Source organism: Pteropus medius, unplaced genomic scaffold (assembly GCF_902729225.1).
Source record: "Pteropus medius unplaced genomic scaffold, Ma_sr-lr_union100, whole genome shotgun sequence".
NCBI lineage: Eukaryota > Metazoa > Chordata > Mammalia > Chiroptera > Pteropodidae > Pteropus > Pteropus medius.
Window position 1 is genome coordinate 288,050 of NW_024347864.1, and position 20,033 is coordinate 308,082.

At 40.6% G+C, this 20,033-nt stretch overlaps 1 pseudogene; it reads left to right on the top strand.

Moving 5' to 3' along the window:
* The first annotated feature begins 19,733 nt into the window (after positions 1-19,733).
* Positions 19,734-19,852, top strand: LOC120615729 (uncharacterized; annotated as a pseudogene).
* Positions 19,853-20,033: the final 181 nt, after the last annotated feature.

Genomic DNA, 20,033 nt, shown 5'->3' on the forward strand with positions numbered 1-20,033 from the left:
TATACAGTCATTCTTTGAGTGAAGGAGTAAAAGAGATAGGTGTGCAACTTACAGGCAATTGCCAAGGAATATCCTACCTTTCTTTGTTGTTCACATTACAAGCAAATTATATAATCTTTTTAGGATATGTTAATAGCAGCAGCAATATATTTAAATAACATATGCTAACTACACAAAGGTACTTAGCTTTTTAGTAAATGAAATTTGAACTGTGCTTTGTTGTTCCTGTCTTTCCTCTTGGTGGATATAGTGGTTGGAGAAAGATATGCATGTGCTCCCTATTTATCCCCCTAAACCAACACACACACCCACATAAGGAGCCTCATGCAGAAAAATGAAGCTCTTTATATTGCCTTGAAAATGACACAGTAATTGTGTGTCTCTCCACTGCCTTTCCCTGGACTTACATGCCCAAAGCCATGCATAATTTCCACTCCTTATCCCACCTCAACACCTCCTCACCTCTGCACTCTCCTGACATTTTTTTGTGAAGCAACCGCTGTCATCTGGTTTCTAATATTTCGCACTTTTAAATCAAGTTAAAAAGAATATTACACTGGGGAAGAAACCATGTCAAGCAGCAAGTAAATATTTGCTGACAGCCTGCTATGAACCCACACCTTCACCCACAATCAGATAGATCAAAACAGAAAGTGCCCTTCCAAATGGGAGACGCTAACCTGTCCTTTGGCAACAATAAGGGATTCTCTATTTAGACAGCTACCTCAGCCTTGAAGTTTTGCCCATCCTTCTGAACTACAACAAATCAGCATTTTTTCTCCACTTTAAAGAGCAAAACCTCTGGAAGTGGAAAGTCCAAAGATGCATGCACTTAAGTTCTGGCTTAGTTCCCTCTGTTACTTGAGCAAAAGGGGTCTGTCTGCCTGTGTGTGTCTAAGTCAATGAGACACGTACAGATTTTGCAGCAAAAGAAAGTAAGATTTAGGGAGGGGGAATGGTGTCGATGATAGAGGCTCTGTTCATCCCTCTCGTGACCAAATCAAAGTTGTGATGGAAACAAGGAGCAGCAGCAAGGAAAACTCGCCTGAGATCCAGATGAAAAAGCCATATACTAGGGAGAAATCCAAGAAAGCACCCTGCACTGGCAGAAGGTAGGATGAGGTGAGGACACAGGGCTGCCCAGTCCTGAGTGGCTGAGTGAGACAGAGGCTGTGGCAGTGGCAGAAGCCTCTTAAAAGGGCCGCGGCCATGAGCAGATTTTCAAAGTGACGGAGCTGCTCGCTCTGAGCACCAGTGCGGAGTAAGCTGCGCGCAGGAGGCACCAAGGACTTACAGGGAGACATTGTTGGAGTGAGGGCCAGGGAGAGACTCACTCTGTACAGAAGTGCCAGCAGTATCCATTTTCCCTGTTGAGCCCTCCCCCTTCCAAGTGCTCTGGTACAGCACCGCCATCGCTGTGACCTCATCAAACTGGATAACAGAGGTGGCTCCGCCCAGAGGATTCCCTGAAACCCCAATTCCCCCAACTTGCAGCCCCACCCAAGCCACATCCAGGTATATTCTCAGTGACTCAGGTGCTCCTTGCTGAGCAGCACCTAGACCCACACTGGTGGCAGCTGGCCTCGGTTTCTAGTGTGGCCTTTTGAGGCAACTATAAGCACAGCATCTGTGGATTGCTTGCTGGATCTTAACAGGTGGCCCCAGAGGGGTAAAGGCTTGGGCTAAGTTTGGCCTGCAGCTGAACCCCTCTCGGGACTGTGCCTCTGGACACCTACTTCACAAATCCACACTAATAAGATCAGAAGACTTAGGAACTTTACTTAGTACATAGAAACAGACATGGAAAGGCAGCCAAAATGGAAAGACAAATAAGCAGAAACCATGTGAGAGAACGGAACAGAGATCCGGATATAATGGAGTCAAGCAATCTAACAGATGCAGAGTTCAAAACACTGGTTATAAAGATGCTCAGTGAACTTTTGGGATGTGTAGATAAATTCAGTGAGAATTTCAACAAAGAGATTAAAAAAACATAAAAATGGAAATGGAAACTATAAAAGGGAACCAGTGTGAAATGAAGAGTACATTATCCGAGATGAGAAATATATTAAATGGAATAAACAAAGGAATAAACAAAGTGAATAAAGAAGAGGATCAAATGCCTTATCTAGAGGATGGGAAAGCCAATGACACTCAATCACAATGGCAAGAAAAAAGATGCCAGGACTATAAAAATAATTTAAGGGACATATGGGACACTATTAAGGGTCCAAATATCCATCCGATCAGCGTACCTGAAGAAAATCAAGATGTTGGACAACTGGTTGAAGAAATAATGATGGAAAACTTCCCTAACCTGGTGAAGGAAATGGACATAAAACCTCAGGAAGCTCAGAAAATCCCAGAGATCCAAAGAGGCCCATACCAAGACACATCATAATTAAAATGGCAAAGGTTAAATACAAAGAAAGAATACTAAGAGCAGCAAGAGAAAAGCAGATAGTTACCTACAAGGGAACACCCATAAGACTGGAAGCTGATTTCTCAAAAGAAACTATGCAGGACAGAAGGACTTGGCAGAAAATATTCGAAGTGATGAAGACCCAGGATCTACAATCAAGAATCCTTTATCCAGCAAAGCTATCATTTAGAGTTGAAGGACAGATAAAGAGCTTCCCAGACAAAAATAAGCTAAAGAAATGTATCACCAGCAAGCCAGTATTACAGGAAATGTTGGAGGGACTTCTTTAAGAAGAAAAATCATGTATCAAAAACAAGAATAAAGAATGGTAACAACTACATTCCTATCAACAAGTACCTCAGATGGAAAAGAGTTAAGTGCTCCAACCAAAAGATAGAGTGAATGCATAAGAAAACAAGACCTCTACATATGCTGCCTACAAGAGACTCACTTCAGATTAAAAGACACACACACACACTAAAAGGAAGGAGATGGAAAAAGATATTGCTTTTATGGACCTAGAACTCAGACAGAGAAAGACAAACACTATATGATTTCACTTATATGTGGAACGTAAGGAATAAAAATAACAAACTAATCAAAAACAGACTTACAAATATAGTAGACAGTTTGGTGATGAACAGAGGGGAGGGGTTTTGGGGGCTGGGAGAATGAGGTAAAGGGTTAAAGAAGTACAAATTAGTAGCTGATGTATGGTCATGAGGATGGAGAGCACGGCAGAGGGAATGCAGTTAGCATTAATACATTGGCTAGGTTGAGGGTCAGGAGAGGGAGGGAGCAATTGGGGAGATCATTTTACAAACTATATAGATGTCTAATCAATGTACTGTATACTTGAAACTAATTAAAATAAATACATTTTTAAAAAAAGAAAGTAAGATTTAGTAGAGAGTTGCAAGTCCTGGAGACACAGGTGAGCTATCACTCAAGGCTTGGTTCCCTGGGTTTCTCGGGAGTACAGATTATATAGGGAAAAATCAGTAGTAATGGAAACTAAGGGAACTGAGATCGTGGGTGCTACTGTTTGGACCATTGGAGAAGGTTGAAGATAATTGATCATTGTGTCCAGTTCTGGAATCAGCCATGGTGCCATCCTGTCTGGTCCTGTGGCCTGGGGGATTGTTGTTCTGCCTCCATGTGCCTGGAGGTGAAACACATCTACAACCAAGATGTTATCCTTAAGATCCTAACCAAAACCTACTGTTCTCATGATTATAGGCCTGAGGCTCAGTTAATCTTATGTCCTAAGGCTTAATGATTAAGGAGCAGGCACACAGAGGTGGAAGGAGAAGGGTAAAAAAGCAAGTGAGTCACAATGCCATTATCTGGGTACAACCAGTTTGCTTGCTTGAATCAGAGGGAAAAAAAACTATATTAAAGAAACGAAGTTTGTGTGCAGTTACGCCTCATAACCCTCGTAACCCATGCTACTTCTCTAGGTAGGTCACTCTTGTTCATGATTAATTTCCCCCATTTTGATTCATATTAGCTGTATTTCAGATGGCGATTTTCTTTTCTGACCTCGTTTTCAAATTCTGAGTTGGATACTACTAATGCCACTGTGAGTGCTAAAACAAATTTCCTTCCACCTTCTAAGTTCTTATAGCTGGACTAGGAATCAGATTAATGGAGACAGATTAACAGGAGAAAATGTCCAAATGTATTACATGAATGCACATTCAGGAGTGCCATAAAAGTGTGACCCAAAGAGGCATTAGGCAGTTGAGGTTTATAGGCCACTATGGACAAAAGAGAAAGGGGAACAGGGCCCTGGTATTTTGAAAGGAGAAAAAAGGCAATTCATAGGTAGTCAAAAAGAGCAGAATACAAATGGCAAACAAATTCCTGCTAGGCAACCCAGAAACAATGGGACTGAGGGACTAATCGGTTAACAGGCCCTTGCCTGGAGCCTTCCTATCTAATGCTAAAGTGAATAAGCTAAGATTCCCTTCCTGGAGGGAGCCTTTCCACCCAAATATCTTAGGCAGCAAAGGGCGAGGGTCAAAGGTTCTGAGTCCTTTGTTTCTTAATAACCAGTTTAAAATCAATATCCCAAAAGGCATTTTTACGGTGGCCAAACCTTGGCACCCTTCACCATAAAATCAGAAGGGAAGATTAAGTTTGGGGGTAAATTATATAATTGTTCGTAAAAATGTAAACAAATTCCTTAGTATACAATTGATATTCCTAAACAGTGTAATTTTGTTTAATTTTAGAAGCAATCTCTCTTATTATCCCCAAATTAACTTTTACTCCTGAATTTTGCATGGGGTTTCTATTTCTGGTCATTTCCTTTTCCTACCTAAACCCTCAGAGTAAATTTTGTGTATGTGTTTCTGTGCATGTGTGTCACACATATACAACTCAAATCAGTATTGCTAACTCATACCTTTTGTCAGTGAAAAGAGATGGTGACAAGTGTGTTTCAGCAGGGGCTCTGGTGAGTGGTAGAACCTTCTTAGGAAATGAGCTAAGGACAAAGTACTGTGAGAACATGGTTTCACACTAGGGATGTGAGAGTATTGGTGGATAAAAGATTCCACAAAAGGGCAAAAGCACTGATGCAAACTTAGTGCCGGCAAATACACCTTAAATTAAAAAGTGGGGAAAATGTAGCCACCCAGATTTCTCTTATGGCTTTTTCTTTGATTCAAGGTGGTTTTGCCTAGATAATGACATTGTGACTCACTTGCTTTTTTTTTTTTTTTTACTTCCACCTTTATAAATATTCCCTTAACCATTAAGCCTTAGGACATAAGGTTCTGGCCAGCATCAAATCTTTTTAAGAATAAAGCCTCAGGTCTATTATTATGAGGACAATAAGCTCTGTTAAACTAAGGCTAACATCTTGGCTTTAGATATGTTTCAGCCCCAGGCCCATGGAGGCAGAACAGGCCCACCCACCAGGCCACTGGACCAGATGGGATGACACCATGGCTGACTCCAGAACCTGAGAGGATGATAAATTACCCCAGCCCCATCCAATCAGTAGTGCCCACAATCCCAATTCCCTTAGTTTCCATGACTAGGATTTTTTCCCTATAGAATCTATCCCCTCGAGACACCTAGGAGTGGGGCAGGTCTTTGAGCAATAGCTGGCCTGTGTGTCTCTGGGACTTGCAACTCTAATAAACTCTTACTTCCTTTGCTGCAAAACCTGCACGTAACTCATTGACTTAGACGCAAGCTGGCAGAGAGACCTCTTATGCTCTGGTAACAAAAAGATACAGGAATTAAGCAACTGGGAGTCCTATTTGCTTCCCAGATTCAACTCAGGTAGGAAACTAGTATAACAGGTTTTCCTTCAGGCTACATTAAACTGAAATACTGTCTGCATGAGATTATAAAACCATATTCAGCCTCTCCAGATAAATTACTAGCATTCCAGCCCTTCTGGCTCATGTTGGGAACATCCCTGTATAGTGCCAGAAGTGGCCATTGTCTTCATGTCCTGTGGTAGGCAGAATAATAGTCCCCCCAAAATGTCCATACTCTAATCCCTGGGGCCTTTAAATATTTATCCTTACATAGCAAAGAGAAATTAAGGTCACTAATCAGCTGACCTTTATGATAAGGAAATTTTCCTGGATTATTTGGTGGCCCTGATGTAATCACAAGCATCTTTAAAAATGAAAGAAGGAGAATGTTAGAGTGATACAGTGTGACAAAGAATGGAAAAGCCATTGCTGACTTTTAAGATGGCCTGAGTCAAGGGATGCGAGCAGCCTCTCGAAGCTGGAAAAGACAAGAAAATAGATTGTCCCCTGGAGCCTCCAGAAGGGGAACAGCCTTGACAGTACCTTGACTTAAGCTCAGAGAGATCTATTTTGGACTTCTAACAGCAGAAGTATAAGATAATACATATGTGTTACTTTAAGCTGTTGTGGCGGCCAGCCCCCAAAAGACACACGGATCACCAGAAAACCAGTGAGTTATAGGAAACACACTCTTTTTTCAGCCAACTGGGTCTGCCAGGGGTACGCAGACCCCAAATTAAGCAGCCCTGAAATGTAGAGGTACAGGGTTTTTAAGCCCTAAATCCCATTCCTCATTCTGTCTTAAACACAAATGTCTATTTTTCTCCTATTCACTACCTGTCAACCCACAGGTCGGGTGTGCAAGTGGGGGTACAGAAGCAGAAAGCTTATTGTTAGAATGTTATGTTCCCATGGGTGATAGCCTATGTTCCTATGGGCAATAGCCAAGCAGTAATTTTCCAGCCAGTAACATTCCCCACTGGCCTTAGCAAAAAATCAAATCCTTGATTCTTCATGCGGAATTTGCTCATAGCCTCTATTTTGTAATACTAAAAATTTAATAGAATTAATTCTCTTCCTTATATATGCAAACAAGAAATTAAGGAAACATGGGCCAAAAGTTAACAAGAGGAGGAGGGTGATTAAAGGTCCAGCTACAGCAGATAGAAGGGTTGTTAGCCATGGTGACCAATTGAACATCCTATGAAACCAGTTATTCGATTCTAATCTCTGTTTTTCCCTGGCATTTAAATTTTTCTGTACTAGTCGTAAGCTCTCTCTAATTACTCCAGAGTTATTAGCATAGAAGCAACAGGTTTCACCTAGCGCCATACATAATCCATCTTGTTCTAAAAATAATAAATCTAAACCTCTTCTATTTTGGAGGACTACTTCTGCTAGTGAATCTACTTAAAGCTTGCTGAGCTCAGTTAAGTTTAGGAGAGTTCCTACCCTGACATAGGAAGGGGGTTTTTGGGTTTAGGCACAACTAGCAATCTTGTCCTATGTCTGGGGTGGTCTTATTTATGACCTTGTGTATTGTCGTTAATGCTCTTTCTGGTTCTGGTTGTGGCTGGTCGAATGCCTGGGCTAAAGAGGAAAAAAGGAAGAAACAGAGGGTTAGACTTATGTACGCTTGAGTCTTAGTCTTAAGGGCCCGTCTTCCTGAGATGTCCACTCTCGTGCTGCTTTCACGTGGGAGTGATGAATCCATGATGGGATGCCGTCTATTTTAACTGCAGTGGGTGTCATCAGGTAGACAGTGAAGGGTCCTTTCCATTTGGGTTCTAGTCCCTTGGAAGTGAACTTCCGGATCCACTCAGAGTCCCCAGGCTGAAACTGATGGGGAAGTCCGTCCCCTGGGGCTGAGTGGGCAGCACGAACCCGAGACTAAATCTCCTCCTGTACACTTTGAAGGACCTGTAAAGACTTAAGTAAGACAAGGTTACATAGTTCTGCCTTTTTCTCATCTTTTATTCTAGGTACTAAAAGTGGGGGTTTTCCAAAGAAAATTTCAAATGGGGTGAATCCATTAATATATGTAGTACACCTGGCTCGGAGAAGAGCGAAGGGGAGAAGTTCTACCCAGTTTCCACCAGTTTCTAATCCTAACTTGACTAATGTCTCTTTTAGGGTCCGATTCATTCGCTCTACTTGGCCCAAACTCTGGGGCCGGTAGGTGCAGTGGAGTTTCCATTGCAAATTTAGGTAGCTAGCCAATTGTTATGATACCTTTGCTACGAAGGCTGGCCCGTCATCCGACCCTAAAGTTCCGGGGAGATCAAATCGAGGGAGGATTTCTTGTAGCAGATTCTTAGTAACTACTAAGGCAGTCTCTTTCCTGGTAGGGAAGGCCTCTACCCATCCTGAAAAGGTGTCTATAAAAACAAGTAAATATTTGTAGCCCCCCACAGTTGGGGTTACCTCAGTGAAATCTACTTCCCAGTGGTCCCCCGGAAAAGTTTCTCTTTCCCTATGCCTAGGTTCTTCTATCTTCCCCTTCTTTGGATTAACTTGGGCACAAGCCGGGCATCGTGAGGCCATCTCCTCTGCAGTTCTTCTCCCTTCTAACAAGTGAAAGTAGGGGTCTAAAGCTTGGAGCATCTGAGTTCACCCTAGGTGTGTGGTCTGGTGTAGTTGGTGGAGGAGAGTCCTTCCAAGGGCCGTGAGAGCCCAATTTTTCCATCTGGGGTTGTTCGCCACTCCTGTTAGTTCCTAGTGGCTCCCTTATCTTGAAAATATGTGTTCTCTTCCACCATATAGGTCGGAGACGGAAACAGTTCTGGGTAAGGGACAATAGTCAGTAGATGTGGTGGGGGCTCCACTGGCCTTGTGGCCACTGTTCTTGTCTCTGCATTGGCTCGTCGGTTTCCCTCAGCCTCAGGACTATTCCTTTTTTGATGCCCTTTACGAAGAACAATAGCAAGAGCCTTAGGTATCTATATGGCTTCAAGTAAGGCTAAGATCTCCCTCTTGTTCATGATGTCCTTCCCAGCTGAAGTCAGAAGCCCTCTTTCCTTGTAGATAGCTCCGTGTACATGTGCAGTGGCAAAGGCGTATTGGCTGTCAGTGTGTATCGTGACTGCCTTATCCTTTCCCCATCTTAGTGCCTCAGTGAGGGTGATGAGTTCTGCCTTTTGAGCAGAAGTCCTATGGGGAAGAGCTTGTGACCAGATGGTGCCAGTTAGAGTTACGACTGCTGCCCCAGCATACCTCCTTCCTTCCTGCATGAAGCCGCACCTGTCCGTGAACAGAACTTCATCGGCCTTAGGCAGAGGGGAGTCTTTGAGGTCTGGCTGCAAGGAACACACAGTGTCAGTGAAATCTGTGCAGTCATGAACAGGGGTCTCGGGGTCTGAGTCTGGCAACAGATTGGCTGGGTTGATGACAGTAGCTTTGAATTTTAGCCATACGTTTGGGGTCATCCGGTGCCTCCCTGTTGTTGAACATCTTCTGAGCTATCTCAACAAATTGAGACAGGTTCATCCCTGCAAAACCTTCTTATTTACGCTGGATATCAGGGGCTGCTTGAGTAGCAAAGGCTATATTAATTGCCCGCTGGTTCTCAGGGCCTCAGGATCAATGGGGGTGTATACCCAGTATGCCTCATTCAAGAAATGCTCCAGGGGATTCCTGAGGTCCCTGTATAACTACAGTTACCTTAGAAAGGTTATTTGGCTGACGAGCAGCCATCCTAATTCCCCCAATTAGAATCTGGTGGTACCGATCTAATGCCGTTCTCCCTGCCTGAGAATTCTGTCCCCAGTCTGGGCGGGTGGAGGGAAATTCCTCCTCAATCTGTTCCCCTGCTTCTTCAACTCTCCTCCCTCCCACAGCTATCTTTTGTGTTTCAGTCCAAATGCGTCCCCGTTCTTCCTCCGTGAAGGGGGTAATTAAAAGCTGTTGGTAATCATCCCAGGTGAGGCAATGAGACTGAAAGACACTTTCTAAGAGTCCTATTAATGCCTGGGGTTTCTCAGAGAAAGGCAGATTCTGTGCCTTCCAGTTGTACAGGTCACTAGTCGAGAAAGTCACGTAAACCATAAAGGGCCTGTCTGTGTGATGCCCCTCGAGTGGTGCTTCTCGCAGAGGAGGATGGCCGGGGTGGTGGTATCGGCTGGTACCTGCCCGGAGCTGGAGCAGGAGGCCCATAGGAGTTACCTGCCTGCCTCTGTTGTCCTGGATTATAGGGTGGGGGAAGGTCACTGTCCTCCGGTGGAGATTACAGGACTGAGGAACTGGGCAGTCTAGGAGATTCAGTTGCTGTATGTTTCGGGTGCCCACAACTAAGACTCACTCCCCTAGAGAAAGAGCACACTGGCGGAGCCAAGGAGGGGGGTTCCGAACAAGGTTTAACCATTGATCAATATAGGGAAACTGATCAGGATGTCCCGGGTCTGCCGTGACAATCTTCCAAACATTCCTCACTAAACCCCTGTCAAAAGAACCCTCCGGAGGCCAGTTTACATCAAAAGACAGTCACTCAACTTCACACAATGTTCTTAGTCGGCCTGGAAAAAACTTTATGCCATAGTCAGCTCCCTCTACAAACCCTTCTTTGAAATGTCTCAGGAGACACCCCAAGGGTGTCTTTTGTGAACTCAGGCTTTCCCTCATCACTTGCGCAGAAAACACAAAACAGACACTCAGACAAGAACAATTACTGGGGTGTAGGCGGACCCAAAAAAGTCCGCCACCTACAACCTACACAAGACCAAAGACAATAGACAGAACCTGAAAACAGGGCACAGGAGGCGGGCGTCCTGCGGCCTGGCCACAGTCGGGGAGATGTGACTGCGTCCAGTCTCTCCACGGACCCCCGGTGACCAGTCAACAGAAACAGGAACAGAAAGGTACCTTTTATCCAGACGTACCTTTTATCGAGGCCTCGGAGATTCCTGTCAGGACCAGGAACAAAGAGTGTGTCCTAAAGGTTGCGTCCTTGACGATTATACTGACTCCGTCACGGCATTCAAGGGCCCTGGAACGTCTCAGGTCGGCCACCCCTTTGAATCCGCAACAGGGATGACAACCACTTCGGAGGCCGGTCCGGTCTTAGATCCCAGGGCCACTCCCTGAGATCTCGCTGGGGCCTCCAAATGTTGTGGCCGCCAGCCCCCGAAAGACACATGGACCACCAGAAACCAGTGAGTTATAAGAAACACACTCTTTATTCAGCCAGCTGGGTCTGCCAGGGGTATGCAGACCCCAAATTAAGCAGCTCTGAAATGTAGAGGTACAGGGTTTTTAAGCCCTAAATTCCATTCCTCATTCTGTCTTAAAGGTCTATTTTTCTCCTATTCACTACCTGTCAACCCACAGGTCGGGTGTGCAAGTCGGGGTACAGAAGCAGAAAGCTCATTGTTAGAATGTTATGTTCCCATGGTCGATAGCCTATGTTCCCATGGGCGATAGCCAAAGCAGTAATTTTCCAGCCAGCAGAAAGCCACTAAGTTTATGGTAATTTGTTACAGCAGCAATAGGAATCTAATTCAGGTCCCATATGGCTTCTTGGTGATATTTTTTATTTAACTTTTTTTTACGTTTTTGGATTTTTATTTTTAAAACAAATGTTTTCTGTTCCTCAGAAATCCTGTGCATCTGAGGTTACAATGTAATAGTTATCCTTCCCCGGGATTTTTCTTTAATGAAAATTTTCACTTTGCAACTTGCTTTTTTCACTTAAATTTTCATAGACATTTTTCTAGGTCAGTTAACATGGGTATAACTCAATATAAAAGTTAAAATATTTATTTTTTATCAGAGAAATATAAAGAAAATATTCAGAGAAATATAAAGTTGAAAGAAGAAACATAAAGAAAAAAATATTGACCCATGACTCTGCAACATCCGTAAACTGTTGACTATTTTAAAATATCAGTAATAGATGTAAAAATAGAAAAGCCGTATTGTACAGATTGATACAAGATATTAAGTGAAAGCTTTCTTCTTTCCCTTTCTCCATATCCCTCTCCAAAGGCAATGACTATTCAAAGTTTCTTTTGTTTTCTTCTAGAATTTATACATATGTGTGCGTATGTGTGTGTGCATGTCCCATACACACCAGGGATTATTCATGATTGTATACCTTGCTCTTTTTCTCTTAATAATTTATTTTACAGACCTTTCTCTATTTGACACACACAATTTCACTTTTAGTGGTTGTATAGTATTCCATCTGAGGGATATTCCCAATTTATTTAGCCAGTTTCCTATATGATAATGTCGTGATAACCATCCTTTTGAATAGACTTTGAAGAACTCTTGCAAGTATGTCTCTAGGGTAAATTCCTAGTAGTGGGATTTCTGGATGAAAAGTGCATTTAAATGATTGGTATCTATTACCGAATTGCTCTCCAGAAATCACTGTGTGAATTGACTCTCCCTCCAACACAATATGGCAATACCTGTTTCCCCAAACTCTCATCATCACTAGATATCATATTTTAAATTTATTACTAGTCTTATAAGTGATACATAGCATTTTATTATTTTGATTTTCATTTATTTAATTATGAACAAGGTTGAGGTAATAATACTTTTAACATTGAGTTACTCTGATGGATCACATGCTCATTTGGAGATATGGCAAATATGTTTATAAGAATATAAATAATGTTCGTATATAATCTAAAAATTAATTTGTAACTGGTAAGTCTTGTGACTTGGAGCAGTCCCTTAATCTTCCTGGACCTCAGTGTCTGATTCTCAAAATAAGAAGTTTAGACTAGATAATCTCTAAGAATACATCGAGTTCCAAGTCTACAAATTGAGTTGATAAAATAAAAAGAGGATCAAAGGGTATGATAATTATAAATAGTAAATGTCTTAGTCCATTTGGCCTGCTATAACAAAATGCCATAGACTGGGTGGCTTATAAGCAACAAAAAGTTATTTCTCACAGTTCTGGAGGCTGGGAAGTCCAAGATCAAAGCGCCAGCAGATTTGGTGTCTGGTGAGAGTTCCCTTCCTGCTTCATATAGCTGTCTTCTCACTATAACCTTACATGGCAGAAGAGACAAGGGATCTCTCTGGAGACTTTTATAAGGTCACTAATCCCATTCATGGGGGCTCTGCCCTATGACCTAATTACCTCCCAAAGGCCCCACTTCCAAACACCATCACATTGGAGATTAGGTTCCAACATATGGATTTGGAGGGACACAAACATTTAGTCTATATCAGTAAATAAACCACACAGCATAGATATGAAAATAATTTTAAAGATAATAATGCACAGCCCCAGGGAAGAATTTTATTTCTCTCTAACTTTTTAATTTTTTTCATATTTTTATATTTTAACTTTTTAGTTACGTGATATAAAATAAAGCCAAACCAAAATATTTAAATGAGGAGGGAAAACTTCATTTAAAATTTATTTGCTATTCAAAATAAGTCAGATACAAAAAGTTGAGAATCATATGATTTTATTTATATGTGGGATATAAAACTGAAAGCAACAAACGAACAAGACAAACGAACGAGAACTCATAGACACAGATAACACTTTAGTGGTTACCAGAGAGAAAAGGGATAGAGGGGAGGTAGATAAGAGTAGAGGGTGTCAAATATATGTGACAGAAGGATATTTATTTTTTATGGTGACATTGGTTAATAAAATCCAATAAGTTTCAGCTGTACACTTTAACAATAAGGCAGATATGTATTTACATTGTGTGTTCATCTCTCATAGTTTTCTTTCTGTCACCACATATTTGACCCCCTTTAACCATCTACCTCCCCCCTACCTTCTGGTAACCACTAGTCTATAGTCCATGTCCATAAGTCGACAGAAGGAGATTTGACTTTGGGTTGTGAACATGCAATGCAATACACAGATGATGTATTATTGAACTGTACACTTGAAACCTGTATAATTTCATTAACCAATGTTATCCCAATAAATTTAATTTAAAAGAGGTAAAAATTTATTTGCTATTTAGCAACAGGGGCCCTTCCAACTCTATCGCTTATGCTATAAATTTTATGACTGGTATCAACATATGTACATTATTTATTTGTTTTACTTAACATCATTTTATAAATTTATTTCCATATATTTATATGGTCCTAACATTTGTCATTTGTAATGGAAATATTAATCCATTGCCCAAACATATCACAGTTTGCCTGGCAATTTCTCTGCAGCAGTATTTCAGATACTTTCCAGTTTTGACTGGGATCTGATATGCAAATGTAAATGTCTTTGTACAATGGGTACTTTTCCTTTCTTTTGAAGTATTTTCTTGGCGACGATTGCTCACATTCTGTCAGCAATGTATAAGAATATACTTTTTCCCCACACCCCTGTCAACAGTGACCTACTCAAATTGATTTATTCTTGTATTTGAATTAAAGGTGGTTAAGATGATACCTCATAGTTGCTCTAATTCACAGAATTTTAAATTCTTCTGAAAGGTAAACTTTTGAATAACATTTGATTATACCATGTATTTCTTTTTATATAACTGTACAAATTATGTTCCTTGACCATGCTCCCATTAGAAAGTAGTTACTGCCTTTATAAACCAGTCTCTCGCTTACATATTTTGGGGCTAAAATTTCTGTTTCTACATATCAATTACAAATATCTTTCCCACTCAGGTGTTTTCATTTTATTATTCATTGTTTATTTCATTTCTTATTATATCCATTTTACTACAGATACTTTTATTACTTTAATTATCAAGAAATCTCCCTTCTACAACCTATTTAAGATCTATGATTTCATTTTCCTTTAGCGTTGTTTGTAGATGGCTTTCTAACATTTAACTCTAACTAATTTGCAATATACTTAGAATGTAATACAAGATATTGATGTAAATTTATTTTTCTCCATATTCATATCTGTTTTCTTTAACACATTTATTAGTGATTCATTTTTATTACTTTGTGTCACTTGATTTGCCACACATTGATATCTTAAAATGTTACTATTCTACTTCATCATTCTATTTTCTCTACTTAAGATAGTACCAGAAAGAATATCATGCTAAGCAAAATAAGTCAGGTGGAAAAAGTCAAGAACCATATGATTTTACTCATATGTAGGATATAAAACTGAAAGCAACAAACATGACAAACAAGCAAAAACTCATAGACACAGACAACAGTTTAGTGGTTACCAGAGGAGAAAATGGGGGTGGGAGGAAGTAGAAAAGGGTAAAGGGAGTCTAATACCTGGTGACAGAAGAAGATTTGACTTTGGGTGGTAAACACACAATGAAATATACAGATGATGTGTTGTAGAATTGTACACTTCAAAACTGTATAATTGTATTAACTGGCATCACCCCAATAAGTTTAATAATATTTAAAAATAAATAAATAAATTTAAGAAAAATAAAAGATGGTACCATAAAATTGTAACAATCATTTCAATGTTTGGCAGAGTCAATCCTATGATGTTCTCTTTTTTCTAAAAATATTGCTTGGTTGCATGTTTTTCCATAAAAAAATTTATAGTCAAGTTCTGTTAAGTACTCTTTTGGGATTTTAATCAGTAATGTATTGAATCTGTAAATTAACTCGTGAAATACCTTTTTTATTATATTATCTTCCCAAACGAGAGCACAAATATTTCTTCTTGTGTTGAGGATTATTGTTTCTGCTGTTAAAGTTGTAGAAACCTTCTTTATAAGTTACAGATGTCTCTCATTAGACTAGTACCTAAACAGTTAATGTTTGTATTATCCCCTACATTTCTAAAGCTTGGATCATCCAGAATTTGTTTTCACCATATAATCGTTTAACATTTTGTTGTTTACACAGCACATTCTCATCAATTATCTCATGTTAGCCTCACACCAACCCTATGAGACAGGTCAATTTCCAGGCTTGTGACTTTAGAAATGAACACGTAAGTCTGTAAGTCTGTCCAAAGTTACTCAGCCAGTAACTGCTGGAAATAAGCCTCAAGCTCCAGTCTAAAACCCTTGCCACCTCCTTATTGGATTTCATAAGAAAACCGTGAAATGCCAAGTCTTTTCTTTGTTATTATTAGTCCTTGTTATCATTTCCTTCAAAATAAAAAGTCATGAAGGGTCATGTGGTACAGGAAAAAGCACAAAAATCCTGGCATGGTCATTTATTACTCATGCTAAAACGCAAGGCTCAAACTCTTTGAGCTTTGTTTTCTTATCTGTAAAATCAGAATACCACCTGTCATGTGTATTTTGCAAGGTTTCAAAGATAAAATGGCATCATGTATATGAAAATCCCAAAGAAATGGTACTTAGCAAAGTCACCAAATTTCTCTTAATTTTTAATGTAGAAAATGAGGAGTGATCGCCAAAGTTCTTCCAACACAAATATTCCATCGTTCAAGGCTGTTAATTAGGGGAGCGATTTACCTTTAATTTAAGGATACAATATTCTAACTTGATAATTGCAATTTCTACCTTTTACTGAGGGTGGCAGTGCTGGTCTCCATAGAGACCAGAATTTTTGGAGTTCCAGCAATCTTACTTAGATTTTACAAAACCCTATTACCTCTCCTAAATGTCGTATAGGGCACATGTATATTTTTTAAGTGGAAATGAAATGAAACCTTGTTTTGAATTAGAACATAGTACTATCATCTTTTTTTAACGGTGCACCATTAGGATGTTACTGATACTGAGGTTAGAATTTCAGTCAGGTTATTTGTGTAACTCCAAGCCAATCCTTTACACTCGAATGTTATGAAATTCTTGTGGGGTACCATCATTGCATCCATGTCAGTTCTTTAAGTAGGTTAGAGGTTATCCTGCACCTCCTCCATTTATTACCTATGTGAATAGCAGTGTCAACCATTGAAAGTAGAGGAGAGTCTTGGGAAGGGATTAGGGCACTCTGGTCTACCTACCAGACATTGGATTTTGTATATTTTACTAAGCAGGATTAGTCTTGGGCAAAAATTGTGAAGGTTATATCATTTATCCTCCAGCTCCTAACTTTTCTCTTATAACCAATCCGTGACCTTTTGCCCAGTTCTCTCCTATCGAAGGAGCCAGATCCGAAAAGGCAGAATGTAGAGCAAAGAACTTAGCTTTGGCATCAAAAAACCTATGTTGTCATCCTTACTCTGCTACTTTGAATTTAATTGACTCCAGATCAATCATTTAAACCCTGAGCCTGCTTTCCTCATTTATAAATTGGGATAAGTGATAGCTTATTGAAGGTTGTCAGAAGATATGACAAATAGGAATGTATTTATATAAAATATACATTTAGGTTATTAATTTACCAAGATCTAAACATAAATATTTAATGTATTGCTCCCTATTTGTGAATAACCCCAGGGTCTTTGCACATACTACTGACTGCTGGATTCTGACTCTAGAAAGCTGGTTAGAGTTCCCTTCTTAGAGGCTCCAATAGCACTTATACTTACTTCTGTTTAGTCTTTACCACATGTTACAATTCACATTTACTTGTCTGCATCTCCCTCTAAACCAACCGTCTTTTGAGAGAAGAGATTTTGAGGACATGCATCTTTATAGGCCTAGATAAAATATAGGATGTCCAACAGATAACTAACCCAGAGGGAAGAGGAAGGAAAGGATGGATAAAACAAGTACAGGTACAATAATGATAATACAAAGCAGACTATGAGGTGGACTGTGGGAGTTAAAGTAGGATCATCCGCTTCATGGAAGAAGTGGAATTTAGAGATAGGCCTTGAAGGATGAGACTAATTTGATAGGCAGATATTGGAAAGATAGCTTACTAGATGGGAACAGCATGGTCAAAGGCACAGACTAGGGAAAAAGCAGGATGGCTTTGGGGAATGGAGAGCATGCTCATTGGCAGTGGGTAGAGTACAAATGGGGAAGTTGTGGGGGATGAGGCTAAAAAGGTAAACAGGAGCTTACTCTGAATTCAGAGATGAGGAAGTTTAAAGAGTTCACACTGCTGCTTGGCCTATGTCCCTTTCTTCCCCTAAGTGCTTGGAGCAAACTCCTCCCCCATTTCTCCTAACACTTACAGTCAGTCCACACCCTCCTTCCCACCATTAGTAACTAGCTTGCATTAGAAGCCTCTTCTGGGACTCTCAGAGTAAACCAAGGCTAGTGATTTACTTTTATTTTCTCTTCCTTGTACCATCAGTTTACACTTACTGGGTCTTCTGAACTCGTTACCCTGATATCTACACCTTAATTAATCAGAATCAACTATATTGACATGGGCCTGCTCTGAATTTTATTTTGAAAACTAGTTATATGATTTTTCACATGATCCACACATGACAAATTAAGAAAAGAGATAAGATAGAACATGATGAATTGCCAACTGAGTCATTTAGACAAGTGCTATGGTGGGTTGAAGGCAAGAGGTGGAGGGTTTATAAGACAGAAAAGACACTATGAGCTAGTAGTATCAGTCCATGTTTGTTTTTTTCTTGCCTGGCCCTGAGGACCTTCAATAACCTTCCATCTCTGACCCTAGCCAAGCCTGACCAAAGTAGACCTGGGGCCTGAAGTAGTCTTGTCCTACTAGCTTTGAGCCAGTGCTTGCTGTCATGCTAACACCTTACCTCTGACTTCTTCTGTTGGCCAGATATATGACTGTAGATCTGTGTTGTTTTCTTGATGTGTACAGCAATTTTCTCATTCCAGGGAATACAGCTCCGCCTTGAACAACTTGACTGTCTCCATCCACCATAGGGCCATGTCATGACCTAGAGATTGCAGCTATGGCACCATGTTGGATCTCCTGGAATAACAGTATTGATCCAGAGCAAGCTCATATCCATCATGTCCTTTTAAACTGTCATTTTTGACAATCTTAGAAACCATTCTTATAGACAAATTAGTTCCTCCAGGCCCTTGACCCATCTCTTCCAGCTCTTCACCATTGGTCAACACAACTACCATCTCTCCTGGTCCAAAGATGAGCATATCAAAGGCATGAAAAGCGGAAAGTGTGCAAGGTTGCTTTGCTAGCTCAGTTCTTCAGCTCTACCAAAGGCAGACACTTGCCATGGGTGGAGCGGATTTCCCTGCCCCTTGACTTTAGCCTTGGCCATGTAACTTGCTTTGGTGAGTGTATCTGGATATAAATGCTAATGTGACAATTTTGAGCCTAGCCCTTAATATGCCTTGCAGGTTTCCATTTGTTCTCTTGTGCTTTTACCATCACCATGAGATGAACATACCTAAGAACAAACTATCTCACTGGACCAAGGAAAATGATAACACACATGGAGCAGTGCCACCCTATCCAATACACAACCTGAAGTGATAGAAAGGGCCGCCCTAACTGCTACGGTCTGAGGCAGTGACACTCAGCTGAGCCCAGCCTAGATCAACAGAACTCCAACCAACTGGCAGATGCACAAAGTCTTCTTGCCCACCCTATCTGTCCATGTCACTACTGCTGTCCAGATCAGGGTGATCATTTGATTAAACAGAAACTTACTAATAAGCAGTAGGCAAATGAATTGAGCCAATCAAATCTTCTTTTTAAGGGTTTTTATTTAGAAACAGAGGGTAATCAATTAGAGATAGAGTCTTCTCTATCTCTAATTTGGAGCCCTATGTAACTTGATGAAGAAACAGAGAAAGCCAGTCTTCAGAGTGAAGTAGGAAAGCAGATGTTCAAAGAGTTTCAGAGAAGAGTCCCAGAGAGACCAAAAACAAACAAACAAACAAACAAAACAAAACAAACAAAAAAACATGGTTAGAATAGACTCAGTTATCAGAGGCTTCCCAGTACAAGCAAACATGAAGCCTGCTGAGTTGAAGGTCTTATGTCTAAGAAGTTGTCTGTTTTGTCATCAAAACCATTCCTAACCTTCCACTCAGCATGTGCACATGTACAGAGAGAGAGAGAGAGAGCGCGCTTTGTTTTTAGCTAATTTAAATGAATTTGCTTCCTTATAACTAAAGAACTAGACTAAGATATTTTCCATAATGGAAGAAGAGGAACGGTAAACAATCAGTTGTGAGATTGGTATTTCTCCATGATAGAAAATCAAACTGACTGCAAGTGGGACTGTGAATCATGTAGTTTTTGCAGCATAACAAACCATCCTGAAATGTAGGGGGTTAGCCTACAGCCATGCCACCTTGAACAAGCCCGATCCTGTCTGATCTTGGAAACTAAGCAGAGTCGGGCCTGGTTAGTACTTGGATAGGAGACCACCTAGGAATACCAGGTGCTGTAGGCATTAAAAAAAAAGAAAAGAAAGAAATTTAGGGGCTGAGAACAACAAAATGTTTTTGGACAATTCTGTAGATTATCCATGTTGATTGGGACATTTGGCACATTTGTGATGGCTCTTCTGGTCTTGGCTGGCTGGGCCAAGGGTGAATGTTCTAGCATGGTCTCATTCACATGTCTGATTGATT